The 20,631-nt window shown below is 39.0% G+C and overlaps 1 protein-coding gene and 1 pseudogene across 4 annotated transcripts in view; both read left to right on the top strand.

Annotated features, from left to right (window-relative positions):
- Nucleotides 1–20,631, top strand: part of PRKN (parkin RBR E3 ubiquitin protein ligase) — a 1,534,725-nt gene that overhangs the window by 180,131 nt on the left and 1,333,963 nt on the right. The gene's annotated exons all lie outside the window — the stretch shown is intronic.
- LOC105746844 (poly(A) polymerase alpha pseudogene) lies at nucleotides 13,687–15,574 on the top strand (annotated as a pseudogene).

The raw sequence follows: 20,631 nt of genomic DNA, 5'->3' as shown, positions 1-20,631 counted from the left end.
GGGCAGGGCTCAGGTTTTACTCATCTTTGCACACGTGTAGAAACTGGTGGTCATTAATTAAAATTAAGTAAATAAATACAAGATTATCTGAACACATCAGTTCTTCCAGAGATAACATGTTGAGAGTATTATTGTCATAATTATAAAAAAATCTGGGAGTTGATAACCAATACAGGCTTACACTTTTTTTTTTCTATTTCTCAAAATATATTTCATAAAAATTTCATATGGAGTGATTTGATGGGAAATCTCTTTATCTCAAAGGACATAAAATCACCCACTTTTTGTCAAAATATCATTTCCTGTCTTAGAAGACTAGTGGAGTGAGAACGTTGGTGAAATGCACCTGAGAGCAATTTACCAAATATAAGTTTTCAAATCTTATATCATTTAACTTGAAATGATTCCCACATGAAATAGCTCTTGGTCTTTTTGAAATTTTGAGTCATTTTCATTCCCATTCATAAAGAAATTTGCACTTGAACTCATTACCTCCACATCTCAGCCAGCCTTCAAATTAGAATGTCTTTTAGCTTAAATAGGAAGGGCATCCTTCAGAAGGAAATCGACAATTGTAATAAGTTGTTTCCATGGATTGTATTAGAATCTACCTAAGTAGACTACAATAGAAATGAAGCATTATTTGAATGTTAGTGGTTTCTACAAGTATAAATGGGATTATATCCTTAATTAGGGGGTTTCATGTTCTTGGGTCCAGTTTTAAGATGCATCTTTGTTTTTGATATGAAGATATGATTCCCTCTCTGGGATTACAGGCAGAGACCTAAAATATGCATTTATATTTTTTCTGAGTGTTAAAGTAACCATCAGTCAAACAGTCAATAGGACCTCCCAATCAGAGCAGGTAGGTTGATGATATTTCAATCCTTGTAAGCCTAATTAGAAATGGTTAGAGAAATCTAGGTGTAGAGTTCAAACTAGTTCTTATCTAATCCTTTGAGTAACTGTGACTTTGGCCCTTGAATAACTTTGATTTTGGGAATGCCACTTAATTTCTCTGGACTTCCATGATCTCATATTACATGGGAGTAATAATTCCTGTCTACTCCAACTAGAGAATTCTTGTAAATATCTAGTTAGGTAATAGTTCTGAAAGTCTTTTGACATAAATAGTATGAAGAACTATATCAATGTAAAATATTATTTTTCATCTCTGATAAAATGTGGTTGTAGCATTATAAAAATCTAGTAAACCCTGCAGTGCCCTCTATAAATGCTGCCAGCATAGAAAACTTTTGGTATATAAAATGAATTATTTTTAAAAGGTGGGGATTTATCATAATTTTCTTGTAGTCTGTTTTGTTCTTTTGGTTTGGTCTAATTCTTTGAACAAGATAGTAGAATTCCTTAATGATGGATATCAGAAATATAATAGGTAAGAATCATTTTACTTAGAGTTCCTGATTGAACTTTACCATCTGGGAAATTTCAGCATATGCTGTCTCTTGAATGTTTTGATTGGTCTATGTTTGGCATTTGTCATATCCAAACACCCAAAACGCTGAGCAATAATTGAATAGCAAGCCCCTTGGTAGGAACACATGGAAAATGTTCCTTCTAACCTCTAATAACAACCCGGAACTAACTCATCTGTTATATATCTTAAATTCTTAAGGCTTAAAGCACCATATTCATTTATTATCTGCCCACCTCTGCTATTCTTCCAATGACCAGTTCTGAAGTGAAACTCTTAGATTCTTTTTTCTCTATTAATTTATCTTTTGGTAGGTTATTCTTATCAAACATGTTTAAAAAGTTGATGAAGACAAATTTTTATAATCTGTAATTGATTCAAAGTGAATTATGTCAGTGTCATCTGCCATAAATTACCTTCCCTTATACTGAGTATTAGATATAATTATATATTTTTTAATTCTTACATTAGAATGAAATAAACATAATTATTACCTGAAATAACTTCTACATATTTAAGAAACAGGTTTAATATGTGTTTTAGTCAGCCAAAGGGGTGCTAATGCAAAACACCAGAAATCTGGATGTTAAAAGGGTATTTATTTGGGCTAGGAGCTTACAGGTACCAGACTATAAAGCATAAGTTACTTCCCTCACCAGAGTCTATTTCCACATGTTGGAGCAAGGTGGCTGCTAATGTCTGTGAGGGTTCAGACTTTCTGGGTTCCTCTGAGCTAAGCTCTTCTTGTTTCCTCCACAAGGTCAGCTATAGACCATCAGGCTACTGCTCTGTCTCTTTCCCTGGGGCTCCAGCTTAAGTCTTCAGCATCAAACTCCAATATCAGAAACCCCCAACTCTGTTTTCACCATGCCTTTTATCTGTGAGTCCCCACCCACCAAGGGGTGCATACTCAATGCCCTAATCATAACTCAGTCATGCCCAGGTACAGATCAGATTACAAGCATAATCCAATATTTCTTTTTGGAATTCATCAATTATATCAAACTGCTACAATATGATTCTTCCATCAAACACACTTTTAATACAAATAAACAAATACCCAATGGGAAAATGGGTATATATGTGTGTATATATGTATATGTATATATGCATATATCCATGAAAAAAATTGAGTTGTAGAGAATTTTGAGGAATTATTTTGTAAGTCACAATGTCACATAATAACCATGTGTATTAGTATTGCATTTATGTAAGGGAGATGGATGACAGTCAATTATCTGTCTTGATCTCACTGGGCCTCTTAGTAGTATTCACTTGCTCCTCTTTTCTTTTTGACAACATCTTCTAAGTTTCTAGGGCACCATGTTTTCCTGTTTTTCTCCTCTGTTACTAGTGCCTCCTCTTCTTTCCAGGAGGTGGTGGCTTTAAAGCTTCCTGGCTAAAACCAGATGACATGGGTTTGGAACCTACCTATGTCACTATGGGTGAACTTTCTAATCTTCCTGAGACTCAGTTGGTTATAAGTGAAATGAAATAACAATGGATTGTTTCAAGAGTTGAAATAGTTAATACACATGAAGAACTTAGAGAACTATATATAGTACTAGCCTTATTTCCTACTCTTCTGCATTTCCTTCTACTCAACTAACCTCTCAATGTTGGAAAAACCCCAGGACTCAGTTCCTATTCTACTGTACCCTCTCCCAAGGTGATCTCATCTCATCCCATATCTTTAAATATATGGATTCCCCCATTTATATCTATAGCACCAATCTTCTTATGAGCTCCGGATTCATTCATTCAACTCCTTATCTTTTTTTTTTTTTTTTTAAAGATTTATTTATTTATTTTAATGTCCCCCCCTCCCCTGGTTGTCTGTTCTTGGTGTCTATTTGTTGCGTCTTGTTTCTTTGTCTGCTTTTGTTTCTTTGTCCGCTTCTGTTGTTGTCAGCGGCACAGGAAGTGTGGGCGGCGCCATTCCTGGGCAGGCTGCACTTTCTTTTCACACTGGGCGGCTTTCCTCACGGGCGCACTCCTTGCGCGTGGGGGCTCCCCCACGCGGGGGACACCCTTGCGTGGCACGGCACTCCTTGCGCTCATCAGCACTGCGCATGGCCAGCTCCACACGGGTCGAGGAGGCCCGGGGTTTGAACCGCGGACCTCCCATATGGTAGACGGACGCCCTAACCACTGGGCCAAAGTCTGTTCCCTCAACTCCTTATCTTTAGCTCCATCTGGAATATCTAATAGGCTCCTCAAACTCAGAACTCTTAGTACCCTCCCTCTTCCAAAGCAACCCCTGCTATTTCTCAAGACTTCCCTATTTCTGGGAATGGCACCATGATCCCCTCAGCCTAACTGAAGCATCACCAACTTGAAAATGAATATAGAGCAGATAGATGACCAGAAATGCAAACAAACTATTGCCAGTTTTGTTAAGAAATATGGAAAGTCATCATTTTATTATTGAGCAAAAGTTTTAGAGGTCATTAATCTTGCTTGGTGTGACACATGACCTGGAGAATTCAGAAGCAAATGCTCAGTTTGGGCAGCAGCAGCTTGGAAGGTGAGGAGAAAAGGATCCACACTGTCTAACCAGCCTTTAGGAATGTGATGTGCTGCTCTGGCAAATTACTTCTTTGGGCCTCTTAAAATTCCAGTCCATTATCTTTGTCTTTTAGAGAAATGAAGCAAACTCTGATCCTAGCAGTCCACAGAAACCAAGACAAAGTATCTCTTCTAGAAAACTTAGTCTGGCACTGGAATGCAGGGAAAATCCAAATGGCAAAATGAATTTGAGTTAGCACAGGAGAAAATGTTTTTCAGATACGTTAAAAGCAAGATAACAACAAAGAAAAGTGTTAGATCACTAATTATAGGACAAAGGAAATGAATGACACTGAGATGGCTGGAGTTTTAATACTTGTTTTGCATCTGTTGTAAGTAAGTGTGTGCTTTCAAACAAAGCTTTTCTAGTTTACCCTACTCTATAATTAGACTAACTTATAATGTTGATTAAATCATATAAAATATGTACTCTCCTTGCTGCCCCATTCAAATAACTTGGAATATCTGTTTAATTCTATGCTATTTGCATTCCTAGGTTCTTGAGTTATCTGATGCTGTGCATAGTATAGATGATGACAGTCAAACCAATGACATTACCTGGTATTTTTGTCCATAGGGTGGTATTCTTTTTTCATTATGTGTATACTTAGATGGTTATGTATCCATTATTGACTACATATTTCATATGCACCTATTATTTATGAATATACCAAAAGGTTTTTTCCTTGGTCAGTTTCATCTCACCATTTTTGTCCATGATTCATATAAAGACATAGAAGCCAGGATTATCACATTTACAGAAGGCACAAATCTGGAAATGAGAGCTAATACTAAAGACAACAGAATCCAAAATAAAAAAAATTGTGGTCAAACTAAACAATAGGATAAAACTGAAATTGAACATTCCAGGGGTGAAATTAAAGATGTGTTTTTAGCCTTTAAAAACATGTAAGTGTTCAGTGATGGGATTGAGGATGTCCACCAGGACAGAAGTGAAGATAACAGAAGTTCTAGGACTTCAGGTTGACCACATTGTCCGTGTAGTACAGTTGTGTGAAGTGGAGGTGTCATGATAGTTGCATTAGTCAGGGTTCTCTAGGGAAACAGAACCTACAGGTGATATCTGTAAATCGTATGAGATTTTATAAAATTCTCTCATGCGACCGTGGGAATGCATAAGCCCAAATTCCGTAGAGTGGGCTGTAAACCAAAGGCTCCAGTGAAGGACCTCGAGTTCCGCAGGAGATGCTGGCTGTCTGAAGTAGAGATGGGAGTTCTCTCCCTGAATGATGAAATCACTTCTCCTTTTCAGGCCTTCAACTGATTGGTTGAGACGTCACTCACTGCTGATGGCAATCTCCTCAGTTGATTGTAGATATAATTAGCCATCTGTGCAGTCAACTCACTGATAATTAAAGTCCATGCAATGTCCTTGTGTTACTGCTAGCTCAGTGCTGGTTTGACCATACAACTAGATACCATTACCTAGCCAAGCTGACACATTGGCCTATCACAATAGTCTTGGGCTGTATATTAGTCAGGATTCTCTAGGGAAACAGAATCAACAAGAGATATCTGTCAATAGTATGCAGTTCTATTAGAGTTTCTCATACAGCTGTGGGGATACACAAGTCCAGGTTCCACAGGCAGGCTGCAACCAGGGACTGCAATGAGATTCCAGTGAAGGTTCTTGACAAGTTCTGAGAGATATTGGCTGTCCAAAGGCGAGCTGGGAAATTCTCTCTCAATGCTGGAATCACTTCCCCTTTTAAGGCATTCAGCTGATTGGGTTAAGCAGCACTCATTGCTGATGGGAATCTCCCTGATTGATGTAATTATAACCAGCTAGCTATGATTCACCACTGCAGTAAAGTCAATGGTGACTAAAGTCCATAAATGCCCTTGTAGTACAGTTAGCCCAGTGCTTGCTTGACCAAACAACTGAACACAGTTACCTGGCTGAGTTGACACAATAGCCTAACCATCACAGGCTGATTTAATTAAAGTATGACAGGGGCCAAAAATTTACAAGTATTGTATTCTCCTCTTTTCCCTTACCTCTTAATGAGGACTGCATCTGAGAATTGTGCTTCCAGTTTGCTGAGCTGATTGAGGAGGTGCAAAACTGAGAAGGACGGGCCACCTAGGTTTGGGGCTAGGCTGGGGGAAGGAGGTCCTTAGGAGATTGGGCAGAAGCAGAGCCAGGGTCTTAGAGGGAAGAGGGAGAAGGAAAGGTCTGAGCATTGCTGTCGGGTAGGACTAGGGGAGGGTTTGCTGACTGTGACTGCACGGGGCTAAGCCATGAAGGTGAGCACAAGAAGACTTGAAGTATAAAAGTAGACGTTCCTCACCGTGACATGCAGTGGTCCCATTGTACTCTTTGCTTAATATGTCAATCTGGACTTCATCCCTGGTCCTGGGGTCTGCATTTTAAAGGACACACAAAAACAAGTGCTTAATTTAGAGAACGACTGACAAGGACATGCTGATTCACTGTCTTTTGGTAATTGTGGCCTTGTCACCTGGAAAGAGGAGTAGGTTTACTCCACGTGACTCCAGAGAACCAGCCCTGGTGGAGGTAGTTGTCAGGTCATTAGAAGACTCTAGTTGACTAGAGCTTTCCATCAGAGGATTAGGACATCCAACAAGGGAGTGACCTCAGCACTGCAGGAGCGGTCCAAGCAGAGCTTAGATGATCCTCCGTCAAGAAGTTTCTGGAAGTGCTCTGTGCATTAGGAGGAGGACTTAGCTGATTTCAAGGTTCACTTCCAAGTCAGTAGGGAAGTCAATAGTATCTGTGCTGCATGCTATGTGCCTGATGCTTTGCTTATATTGTTTCGATTAAATTTCTGAGATGCATATTATCTGCCATTTAAGAACGAAGGTTCTGAGGCTGAAGTAGGTTAAGGAAATTGCTGCTGAGTGATCAAATAAGGATTTGATCCCTGGTCTGTTTCGCTCTAAAGCTCGTATGCTGATTAAGGTAATGTACAGAGGATCATACGATATTCAGAGTTTCTGTTACTGTAATATATAATATGTATAGAAACGGTAAAGCAATAGTGATGATGAACCAATTAATATCCCTATAAGAAGTTCCTGAAATGAAAATATTTCAGGGCATTGGACTAAATATCTGCCCCTGTGTACCTGTTATGTGGAGTCCTGTAGTTTCCCACAAACTGGGGATGTGGGTCCAGGTATTATGATGTAACTTCAGCTGTTAGCTCGTATCTGACATGATCTTCTCTCTAACAAGCTCACCGTACACACCAGCCTAATGCGTTAGCAAACCATAAAGGCACTGGGATCATCAGTTAAATCAAACACCTGGATGGTATCAGAATGGTCACTACTTACACAGTTCATCCCTTTGCCAATTTAATAGCATATCTCAGCAGATACTGGGGCTTAACTCTCAGATACTGGCCTACTCCCAGCTGAACAGCCTGGGAACTAAAAAATGTGTATTCCTTGACCTCAGCGCTATTGACTTAGAACCCCTAATGGGGAGGCCTATGAGATTTCATTTAATAATCACGCTAGGTGGTTCTTTACAAACAGTCTTTAACAACTGCTCCCCACCCCCCAAGTCACTCCCATCTTCACTCAGAATCTAGTTTGAAGCCTAAGCTTCCTCTCCCACTCTCCCCCTAAAATCCTAGGGAGTCTCCCCATAAAACCCTGACGACTATCTCTTTCCTACTCTCCCAGTAGGCCCCTCAGGGACCTCCTCTGCTCCCACTCTCCCCCTAGACTCCCAGGGGCCTCTGCTCTTACTCTCCCCCTAGACTCCCAGAGGCCTCTGCCCCACTCTCCCCAGGCCTCTAGGGACCTCCTATGTTCCTACTCTCTTGCTGGGCACCTAGGGACCTCCTCAGCTCCCCCACCCCCAGACTCCCAAGGGCCTCCTCTGCTCCCACTCTCTCCCTTGCTCACTCCTGTGCAGGCATGCTGACCTCCTTGCAACTCCCCAATCAGGGCAAGTGTGCTCCTTAAGGGCGCAGGGCTATTGTACTCACTGTTCCACCCCCCTCTTGATGGTTCTTCTCCAGGGCTATCTGCATGGCTCACTCTCTCACCTCTCTTAGATCTTTGTTGAAATGTCACCTTCTCAATGAGTCCCCCTGTCACCGTACTATATAAAATTGACACATAGCCCTCCCAACCCAGCCCACATTCTCTGCTGTTTTCTTTTTCTCTGCATTTTACCCCATCTCCGTACTGTATGGTTTATCTAGTTTGTTGTCTGTCTCCCTGCGTGAGGGCAAGTATTTCTGTCTGTTTTATTCGTTGTTGCAGCTCAGGACCAAGAACGATGTCTGGCACCTAGTAGACACTTAGTATTTGTAAGAATGAATGGAGAAATCCTCCGTTACGCGGGGGATGTTGCAAGATTGGTTTCACGACTTCTGAAGACCTCTTCTGAGTCCGATCCTATACTTCCTATTCATACTGAATTATAATTTACACATATTACCATAGCTTAAAAATCATGAACAGTTTGGATACATACATATCAGCTTTAGAGAATCATACATAAAAGATGGATATATGTCCAGAATTTCTAGTCTCAACTCCTATTTTCAATTTTCTGGATTTAATTACTATCTTTTACCTAAAGTGGTTGTTTATTGTCACTGGTTAATTATTTGCCATTTAGAAATTTTAATGCACTATCTTATCCACATAAATAATATATATATTGATAAAATATTGTGTTTACTTTTCATTCCTATAATTAGTTAAGTATCAGACTATTTGGTTAATATTAGATTAAATTAGATATTATAAATAGTAATTAAATTATAATATATATTAGCTATTATAATACTTATTTGGGGAAACTGGGTTTGACTTATATTGTTTCAGCTTATGGCAACTTTTCCTGCCTACCTTTATTATTGGTGTTGTGATGAATATTAATGATATCTTAGAAGTTATGTAAATTCTCCATAAAAATTTATTGAGAAACAACTCTTTAGTTGGGAAGGAAATGTTGGTATTATATCTTATATTCTGGCTTTAATTTACTTCTTTTACATCAGTCTTTTATTTTCTTTCACTATTTAATTTGGGAGCTTACTAATGACCATTAAAATAGCATAACTGAAAAATTCATTGTCAGCAGCCTGGTATTGTTTCCACGGAGATGTTGACAGGGATTTTCTTCAGTTATTAGAAGAATATAAGAATCTAGTTCACAAGCAATTAAGCTGTGATTCAAGCAGACTGTATTTTTCTCAGTATGTCTGATGTTTAATGTGTCTCCACAAGACTCCTGGAGTCTAAAACAAAGGAAATATATCCCTATTATTTAGGTATTCTGTGATATAAATCCCCAAATGAATGCTGCTGATCTCTTAGTATATTTTCTTTTAGACAAAGAAGCTGTAGGTACAATAGAGAGGAGAGAATTGACAAGGAGAATTTAATACTGAAATCAATCTTGGTATAGGAAAATTGACAAATCAATGACATGAACTTTTAGGAAATATTGTTGTCACTTTCTCCAAGGACTACTTTCCCACATGTCTAATTTTTTAGGTGCAACGAGAATTTCATAATTCTCACATTCCTATGAGAAATGCTTTTCTCCAGAAATAAAGATGTAAATGCTATTTTTAAAATGTCCTATATATCCATCTTCATTAATAAGAAATCCCTTACATATAGCAAGACAAAATAGAAATACATTTTGCTGCTCTGGCCTGTGTCACACTTTTAAATAATTGGCTATTACATTAGTACGTCCCCAGGTTTCTATTTTACAGATGCTTCTGTTCAGAATTAAGCCAATCTGTCTTCATATTTCCTCCGCGGCACCCCCGTAATTGACCTGGCAGTGGGCCACACTGCGGCCCAGGCAGTAATCACTTGTAGTAGAGACCTTCCTGCTTCTTTAATTTGACGGGCAGAATAAGCCCTGTTTTAAAATCGCCGTCACGTGCTTTTAATCAGTAAATAACACCCATGTTCCTGGGCATGTGTGCACTGAAATAGACAGCTCTGTCTTTTTAACGTACCTTCTCCCTGGCAGAAGAAAATGACTAAAAACACTCAGGACTTCATCTGGTAGTAAATGTCCTTCCTGTTGAGAACAGTGCTTGTTGAAATCAAACCGTCATGGGTTGTTTTGTTTTTTTTCTTTTTTTCTTTTCACCTTTTTTTACAAGAGAGCCATGTATATAAGCCAGAGGTGAGATGATTTTGACTTAAATAGCCTGGCTTCCCATGCATTGTCATCTCCTCCTAGATTTTCTCTAGATTGCATATTTTTAGCTACAATAAAATACAAAAAAATCTGGGCTCAATCTAGGCAGTATTGATTATTCAATTCATTTCTTGTTTTTTTAATAATAGTTTATTATTTTAAATTTTTAAAAAATATATTTTTATTTAATTTTAAAAGATACATAGATCACACAATATGTTACATTAAAAAATATAGTAGGGAGGCGGATATGGCTTAATGGATAGAACTTGCACCTATCATATAGGAGGTCCAGGGTTCAATATCCAGGGCCTCCTGGCCTGTGTGGTGAGCTGGCCCATGTGGAGTCCTGCCACACACAAGGAGTGCCACCCCTCACAGGGTGCCCCCCATGTAGGAGTGCCCCCCATACAGGAGTACACACCCAGGACTGGTACCACCCACACGGAGAGCTGATGCAGCAAGATGACACAACAAAAAGAGACATAGAGAAGAGACACAATGAAGTAGGGAGCTAAGGTGATGCAAGAGAATGATTGCCATTCTCCCACTCCAGAAGGTCGCAGGAGGGTTCGTGGGGCCACCTAATGAGAATACAACAGACACAGAAGAACACACAGCGAATGGACACAGAGAGCAGACAACGGGGAGGGGGGAGGAGGGGCAGGGGGGAGAAAATTTAAAAATATATATAGAAGATTCCTATATGTCTCACTCCCCACACCCCCCACTTTCCCCACATGAACAACTTCTTTCATTAGTATGGTACATTCATTGAATTTAATGAATACATTTTGGAGCAGTGCTACACAGCAGGGATTATAGTTTACGTTGTAGTTTATACTCTCTCCCAGTCCATTCAGTGAGCTATGGCAGGATATATAATGTCCTGCATCTGTCCATGCAATATCATTCAATACAACTTCAAGTTCTGAAAAGCTCCCATATCACACCTCCTTTTCCCTCTCCCTGCCTTCAGCAACTCCAGAGGCCACCATCTCCACATCAATGATATAATTTCTTCCATTGCTAGAGTCACAATGATTCTATAGTAGAATACCAGTAAGTCCACTCTCGTCCATATTTTATTCCCCAATCTTGAGGACCCTGGGATGGCAATGCCCACTCCACCTCTCAACTGAGAGGGGGCTTCGATCCCACATGGCTGATGGATGGGACTCTCATGCCCATAGCTGTAGATTCTCAGTTCCTTGATATGGTGGTTGTCCATCCTCACCTCCCTGTCAGCTGACCTGGATAAGTCCAATGAACTGGAGAGTAGGTACTGCAACTCCACTGAGGCTCAGGTCCCAGCTGGCACATGGACAGTGCAGAGATTCAAGTCTCCTGGGCATACACCAATTCCAGCACCAACCACAGGTTTAATAAAAAGGACAGAATAGGCATGTGTAGAGAAGTCACATCTGAGTCCAACTCCATCACACTCAGGAGCACAAATTCCAAAGTAGGGCCCACTGGCAAGGCACCAAACTCTGGAGCCATCTGCCATGACCGTAGGACCTGGGTGTCTCTGAAACCCTCAGGAGGACCAGTACCTAGAATAGTATCTACTTTGACTGTCTTTGAGATCCTGCTGAGATGTGCATAAGTTTGACCCCTCTGATGACCTACCATCTCACTTTGAAGTTTCTTTGCCATGTAAACTCATTTGTCTTTACCATTTTCCCCTTTTATTCAAGAACTTTTTCCAGTTACATCACCAGCCAGTGCTTGGTAGTAATCCCTCAGCACCAGGGAGGTTCACCCCCAGGAGTCATGTCCCATGCTGGAAGGAAGGTGATACATTTATATGCTGAGTTTGGCTTAGAGAGTGGCCATATTTGAGCAACGTGGAGGCTCTCAGGAGGTAACTCTTGGGTACCCTGCAACACTAGGCCAAGTGGAAATTTCAAGCACAACAGGCTCATAAGCATAGTTGTCAGTATCAAGAGCCCCTCATTGGACCATCCTTCTAAACTGGTCCTTGCCCCTGCACTTGGAGGATTGTTGCTATTCTATTGGGGAATGCAGCAGAGCTTTCCAGGATGGAAACCCAGCACTCCCTCAGTTTGTCATGGGAATCTCTACCCACTATGGCAATACCCAATGAACATCTGAACGTATCTATATACCCTATATGCATACCCAGGTGAACTCCCTCCCATGCATCCCCCATCAATGACATCCCACACCAATGGGAACCCCTGCCATAATTGAACCCCTCTGTGATCCAAAACTTCTTCAGAAATAAAGCCTGATATATTGCAAAATTCAATTAATAGGAAAATGAAATAGTAATGATAGGTTTAAACATTAGAAATAAGATGTGTAATAATTTAGAAAAAACTAAAGTTAAAAATTGGGGATATTAAAAAATGAAAAATATTGTAAAAATTTTTTATGTTGATTTTTTTTCTTTTTAAAAAGATACTTAAATTACATAAGTGTTACACCAAAAATATAGGGATTCCCATTTGCCGCACTCCCCATACTGCCCATGCCCTCCCACATAAGCACCCTTCATTAGTGTGGCACATTCATTGCAATTGATAAACATATCCTGGGGCATTGTGCTGAGCATGGACCATAGTTCACATTGTAGTTTATGCTCTCTCCCACACAATTCTGCATGATATGGGAAAATATAAAAGGCCTATATCTGTCATTGCAATGTCATTCAGGATGATTCCCAAGTCCTGAAAAAGCCCCTGTATTACACTTATTTTTCCATCTTCCTGCCCCCAGAGTCTCTAGTGGCCACTGCCTACACATTAATGCTGTAATTTCTTCCATTGCCAGAATCACAATAAGTCTACAGTAGAATACCAGTAAGCCCGCTCTAGTCCATAGTTCATTCCCCAATCCTGAGGATTCTGAGATGGTGTTGCCCACTCCACCTCTATATGAGAGGGGGCTTTGATTCCATACAACCAATGGATGGGTCTCTCTTGCTTGCAGTTGTAGGTGCTCTCACTTCCTTGGTATGGATGTTGTCTTTCCTTACCTCCTCGTTAGTTGTCCTGGATGAGTCCCATGAACTGGAGAGTAGGTGTTGCAACTCCTCTGAGGCGCCAGACCCAGCTAGCACATGGACAGCCCAAAGCTTCCAGTCTCTTGGACGTATGCCTATAAACTCCAGCACCAACTATACATTCAAATAGGAGGGACAGATGAGCCATGCGTAGGGAAGCCATAATTCAATTTCTATATCACATAGCATAACAAACTCTATAACATTTTATTGTTGTTGTTAAGACATGTTATTTTGGTTTGATGCACAATGTTGGTTTTAAATTTTTATTGGCCTTAGGTAGTTAAGATATTTCTAGCTTTGACTTTGACTTTTGACTTGCTCTTGCACAATGAGCTCTTATGAAAGATGTAATTACTTGTGACTATGGCAATATTTATAGCAGTGTCTATAAAGAATACCATAGTAGCTGCCCATTGGCATTTGAATAATATATTTTAGGAATATATCTACCAATATAGATGTAACCAAGGGAAAATGTCAAGCCATGGAGTAAACCACATAATAATCCTTGACTATTTGTATTTCACCTATTACCTGAGCATTCCCTAAAATATTAAAATACTCCAGAAGGAGAAGAAGTGCTTAAAGCGACAGGACCAGGTACGGGAGTGGGGTTGGACCCGGGACTGAGGGAGGTCCCCCTCCCTCCCGCCTCAGTGAATTATGCAGCAATGGCAGTTGGCGCAGGGAGTGACTGGGAGGTGCTGGCACTGGAAACAATGCCAATTCCAGTTGCAATACAGGGATCACAGCCGCCACAGCCACCACAGAAACACTGTGGCATTACCTCTCCTATTAGCTAAGCAGCCCCCAAGGAGACTGACGGCATACTAGAAACTAAGCAAGACTCTGAAGACTTTTGGGGCTTTTGAAGAGGAAGAGGAATTGCAGTGCAGGATTTTAATTTTGGGAAAATTAAATAACCTGGTTCAAGAGTGGGTATGAGAACTAAGTGAAAGCAAGGATCTCCCACAATCTGTAATTGGAAATGTTGGAAGGAAAAGTTTTACTTTCAGCTCTTACAGATTAGGAGTACATACAAAAGGTGCCAATATTGATGCGTTATGTGTTGCACCAAGATACGTTGATCAAAGTGACTTTTTCACCTCATTCTATGATAAATTGTAATTATAGGAAGAAGTAAAGGATTTAAGTGCTGTTGAAGAGGCATTTGTACCTGTAATCAAACTGTGTTTTAATGGGATAGAGATTGATATTTTGTTTGCAAGATTAGCACTGCAGACTATTCCATAAGATTTGGATCTACGAGATGACAGTCTGCTTAAAAATTTAGATATAAGATGCATACAAAGTCTTAATGGTTGCAGGGTAACCAAGGAAATTTTACATCTAGTATCAAACATTGACAACTTCAGGTTAACTCTGAGAGCTATCAAACTGTGGGCCAAATGCTACAACATCTATTCCAATATATTAGGTTTCCTTGGTGGTGTTTCCTGGGCTATACTAGTAGCAAGAACTTATCAGCTTTATCCAAATGCAGAAGCATCAACACTTATACTTAAATTTTTCTTGATATTTTCTTTGTATTTAGACTATATTAAAATAAAATTGATTGTAGACACACATACATAAAAATAAAATAATAAAACACTCCATAAATATGCAAGTGACAAAGGCAATAGGTAAAGCATGGTGGTCATGTTGGTGGACATTTCAGATGAAGAAAAGAAGGAGATGGGAAAGGACAATGTGTTTATAGGAAATTAACAGAGAAAGCAGCATAGGGAAAGAATGTGGGAAGTCATCTATTTGAAACAGTCTGTCTTATTCCAAGAATGGTTCTGTTTGGCTGGAATGTAGGGACCCAGGAAAGGGCGAAATGGAGATAAGTTGTGTAGATAAGGATAACCCTGATGTTAGGGGGCTTTGGCAAGCTAGGAAGTGTGAACTTTATTAGATAGGCACTGGGGGTGATGAGATTCTCTGGTAGGCAGTTGTGGGTTTAAGGACGGCAGAAAGTTCAAACTGGAAGACTATCATGCCAGAGGAGAGGTAGTGAAACCACGCATTAAATTGGTGAGAGGCTGAACTGGGTGGCAGAGATGCATATGAACGGATAGTCTTGAATACTTGTTGGGTGTGGGAATAGGAGGGAGAGGAATGTGGTGACATTTACAGGAAACTTTGGGGTACACTGATTGATGAGCTAGTGAGATGTCAGATTATACTCTGTAGGTATGTGGGAAATGTGGGATTGGAGAGATGCTGGAAGTAAAATAAAGAAATTCCCGTGGTTTGATTGAGTACCAGGTGTCAGGTAATTTGCTATTTAATAGTTTTAAAAGCTCTCCAGGTGAATCTAATGTGCATCCAGGATTGAGAAACTGCTGTAACCAAATCCTTCTGTGTAATGTATTCTGGAAATTGCCATTAGAAGTTAGGCTTCTAAAACTTTTCTAGGAGATTCATGAGAATCTTTTCAAAGTAAATTTTTAGAAATAATAAAATACTGAATATTATAGGATGCTCTCAAAGAAAACAACACATGCCAAATATACATATGTGTGTATGCCACTTACACAGTTGTGTGTATACATGTTATATGTTATATATAATTTGGAGGAAAAAGAGCAAATTCATTTTTAAATACATTTTTTATTACAGAAGTTGTGAACTTACAAAATAGTCATGCACATGTGTAGAATTCCCATCCAACACCATTCACTAACATACCACACCATTGTGGAACATTTGTTACAGATTATAATATAATATCATCAGACTGTTTCAATAACTATGATCCATAGTGCACATTGAGCCAATGCTTTTTTGCATATTGTTACATTTTAGCTTTTTCTATAGAAACCTTGAATTGCTATAATTGAACATATGTTTCAAAAAAGTGGTTTTTTTTTCATAATTTTTGTAGTTATTTTAAAGGCAATCTCATGACACCAACATTGAATAAAATATCTTTTAGATGGATGATAGGATATTTTAGTGTCATATACTGCAGGAAAGGAATCCTAGCATTTTTTTTTTATATAATGTTGACTTTTCTTAGCTTTTGTCAACATTTTTAGCAAAAAACACCACTATTTTCTTACGTATCAAAGTTGAAGTTCTAGAAATGTAAGTCATATGTCAAATAATTCTGCATCATCTTAAAAGTCTCGACATGACACCAGTTCTGAGAATATGCCTAAAGAACATGAAGACTTCTATAAAATGCAATTCCAAACTTATCTTTTATAATCATGGACCAAGCAAAGCTCGCGTCTGGCCCTGAGTTTTTCTGCTAAGTCAACAGAGAGCTTCACCATCAAGCAAAGTCACTGACAGCAAGGCAGAGACATAAAGGAATGTTGCCAGCCTTGCAGCATAGATGCACTGGGATGAGTGTGTTGGGAGATATACAACGTGGTGATATAGTGGATTCTCTGTAAATAAGGACAGGAGAACCACTTGAAGGAGATACTGTCATAAACTTCACTTTTTATACTAAGTTACATTTACTTTCTTTAAGAAGGAAAGCATGTGACCTTAATACATAACTGAGAGCTCAAATGGCACCAGGTACCCAAAGGAACTGGAAAGATTGGGAAGTAATTATATTGGGCTGTGTAGAATACCTCCATAGTCACAACCAAAGGAAATTCTTTTGTTTTGTAGCGTTTAGAATAGAAAAGAATGCTCTCTGATCTTTTTCTGCATCTGAGTACTCACATTTTAAATATAGGGCTTAATGAATTAGAGTACAATTTTGTTACAATAGTTGATTACAGTCCTTTAATAAATGGCATGACTAGAAATAACCAGGGGACATTTATCATCATGTTGAAGAACCATTGATCTTATATTTGGCCTCCGGTGATCAGGAGAATGCTTTGGAACCCGTTCTACTGCCATCATCATGGAATAGTCTTGTGTTATCATCATCACTGGTGCATCTGGCTGGAGCCCCGGTGTGTAAATAAGATACTTTATAGTTGTTGTAGAGAGAAGCTTTGGGGAGAATTTTCAGCACATCAGATCAGCACACTTCAGCCCCTTACCAGATTTTATCTCTGATTCTGTAGTGCTGGAGAAATATTATTCAAGAATATGGGGTATTGTGTGGGACAAGTAGAAAGAGTGAAAATAAAGTAGCAGTTTATTAGATTAGGGTGTGTGTGTGTGTGTATGATAGGAAATGGGTATTTACAGAACAAATATCTTGCAAAAGGCCATTATATGTGTATGTGCATTCATATATTCATATATATTCACATATGTATATATAATATAGAGAAGGCCATTGCTCAAAGATATTAAATATAGTTTAGGAGCTCAGTACACTAAAGAGAAAAGTTATCTAAAACACAAAGTAAGAACCATCTATCCCAAAAAGTTAAAAATAGAATTACCATGTGATGAGCAATTTTACTCCTAGGTATATGCCTAAAAGAACTGAAAGTAGGGACTCAATACTTACACACAAGTGTTCAGAGAAGCAGTTCAGAGAAGCAGAGAAGCACCTTACCAGACACTGGAAAGGTGTTTTCCCTCATATCTCAGCTTATAGAAGGGGAAGGGGAGATAATCATTGGACGAGTAGTGTCTTTCAGTAAGGATGCTTCTGCACTGATTCCAAAGAGATGTCTTGGAAAAGGTGGAGAGGGAATTTAAGACTGCAGGTCAAGGCAGACTTGAGAAGTTGGGCCCTCACCTAATAACTGACAGAAATGTTCTCCTGCTTTCCAGTTAGGAGACTGAAAAAACCACATGCAGGAAGCACCATTGTTTGCACACTTATAGGCTCAATTTTCATGGCTAGTCTCCACGCAGCTTTTGTAGGAGAGCCTCTGGACAGTGTAAGGAGCAAAGCTGGTGGAAACATGTTTAGCAGTGAGCCAGGAAAATGGCTTGGAAAACGGGCAGCCTGAAAGCCAACTGCCCAAGCTGAAGACAGTGCCCATTTAGTAAATGTTTACCTTGAACTTGCTTTGGCTGAATTTAATTACTCTCTATTATGGAATTTTTAAACATCTTCAATCAGTGGATATTGAATAACTGCTATGTACAAAAAATAAAATAAACTTCAAGGAGTGTGCAATCTAATGAAGATGAAACTTGTAATCAAGTGATTATATTGCCAAGCAACATGCCAAGTTGTTAAAGAGTTGCCATAAAAGAGATACCACATGCTTCAGATATTCAAAAACGGGAAAAAAAAGAAAAGTAATTTCTCGGTGGAATCGTGGAAGGTTTATGGCAGATGGAACCCAGGAAAAAGGAGGGCAAAGGTATCTGATGAACAAGATTGTAGAAAAGGAAAGACATGAAGCATTGCTAAAGTATAATCCAGTTTAACTAGAATAGAGCTGCTAGAGAAGAGAACATAAGCCTGATATTGTAGGTTGAGAAAGAATAACTGAAGATCCTAAACATCACGGAAAGGACTTGGCCTTCTATTCAATTGGCACCTCATTTTTAAATTCTGTTTTGTTTTGTCTTAAGAATTTGGGCAGAGGATTGATGACTAATATGAAGGATTTTATGATGTAGAGTCCTCTGAGAGCATGACTTATATAACCTCTAGCATCTTGCCTCTGAAATTCTATTTTTTTTTTTTTCATTGTGGTCAGTTCTAGTAACTTGCCTTGTAATTTTACCTTGACTCTTTTAGTCAAGTTCACTGATAATAGGTACTGCTCCTTCACAGCAGTACTAAATTCATGCCTGAATTTTATCAGTATTAATCCCCTGTACTAAATGATTTGTTGGTGTCTGCAAGTCCATATTTGGTGTTCTTAAGTGACAGACACACATTTTTTTCCTCTCCCTAAACTCTCTGCTCAGCAAGGAAAGGAGAAGAAAATATACTACTTTAGATATATTATCTTATTGTTCCTCTTCTATATCCCACTTTACAAAAGAGGAATTGGGGACTCAGGAGAAACAAATAATATTATGCAAGATCACTAAGCTAGTAAAATGGAAAGCCAGGATTTGTTAATTTTTTTTAAATTTTATTTTTAAAGAAGCTTTAGATTACATAAATGATGCATAAAAATTATAGAGGGATTCCCATATACCCCACCTCCACCCCCTCCCACACTTTTCCCCATCAACATCATCTTTGATTAGCGTGGTACATTTGTTACAATTGATGAACACATATTGAAGCACTGCTATAACCCATGATGTTATAGTTTACATTTTGCACTGCACATTTTTATAGGTTTTGTCAAAATGGATAATGGCCTGTATCAGTCATTGCAATGTCATTCATGACAATTCCATTGTCCCTAAAATGTCCCCATATTACAACTATTCTTCTCCCTCCCCTCAGAACCTCTGGTGGCCACTGCCTTTATAACAATGTTACATGTTCTTCCATTGTTAGAATAATAAGTCTACTTTAGTACATAGTGGCATTCCCACCTTGTTTGTTCATTCCTCAATCTTAAGGATTTTGGATGGTGATGCCCACTTAGTTTCTGATTGAGAGGGGGCTTAGATCCCATGGGGCAGGTGGATGGAACTGTTTTGTAAAGCTAGTATTTCAACTCAGTCTCTTTGACTCATTCTCTTTCTATTGCATCATATTGCATCTATTGAAAATGGTTAACAAATCCTTCTTTATTGAATATATGTATGTATGTATATATGTATTATAAAATATATTTACTTTAAAATTGATCATCCAGAGAGCAGTAAGTTTGTAACTGGCTAAAATATGAGTGCCCTATTTTGAGAGACTGCTATTGCTATGTTGCTACTGTTTAAAATAATGAGCAGGGATTAGCTAAGCTTATATGAGAATTTGAAAGCCACAAGACTGTTCCTACATTTTATCAATATTATAAATGTGGAGCATTATCAGAGCAGGTAATAGCACCTAGAGCTAGAGATGTAGTTTAGGTTGTCACTTGTCTGGGACCTGATAGTATCAAGACAATATTGCATCTTTTCTGCTTTATTGAAGGAGACTTCGAATGATGATTTCTAGCTTTTGCTTCTGGCAACAGTATCGAATGCTGGCTACTGAGTTTACAGTGCCCTCCAGGGAGAGAAACAGACTTTTTCTGTTAAGTCTACAATAGAAAGGTGGAGCTGTTTCCTTGGCTACATATATAGACTACCACACTGAGTTGTAATTCTGAACAAATAAGAAATCTGCATTAAATGCAGTTTGTATTTTGAACCCAGATTAACATTGCCCTTTTCTGTGGGAGAGAAGGTATAGTATCGTTTATCACAAGTGGTTCACATTTCTTGTTAACTCAGACCAAGTTAACTCACTTGTGTATGGAGCCTACCAAGCAAGGTATTAGTACACAGAAGTAAAGTAAGTTAGCGCCCTGGAAGAGCTCTCAATCCAGAGAGCTGTAGATCAGAAATTGTAAAGGCTGAGGAAGAAATATCAAACTTGAGCACAGGGAAGCTACTGCCTGTAGGAAACTTTTAACC

This window comes from Dasypus novemcinctus, chromosome 28 (assembly GCF_030445035.2).
Source record: "Dasypus novemcinctus isolate mDasNov1 chromosome 28, mDasNov1.1.hap2, whole genome shotgun sequence".
In the NCBI taxonomy this organism is placed as follows: Eukaryota; Metazoa; Chordata; class Mammalia; order Cingulata; family Dasypodidae; genus Dasypus; species Dasypus novemcinctus.
Note: the sequence above shows the minus strand (reverse complement) of the source record. Positions and strands in the feature narration are given on the sequence as shown.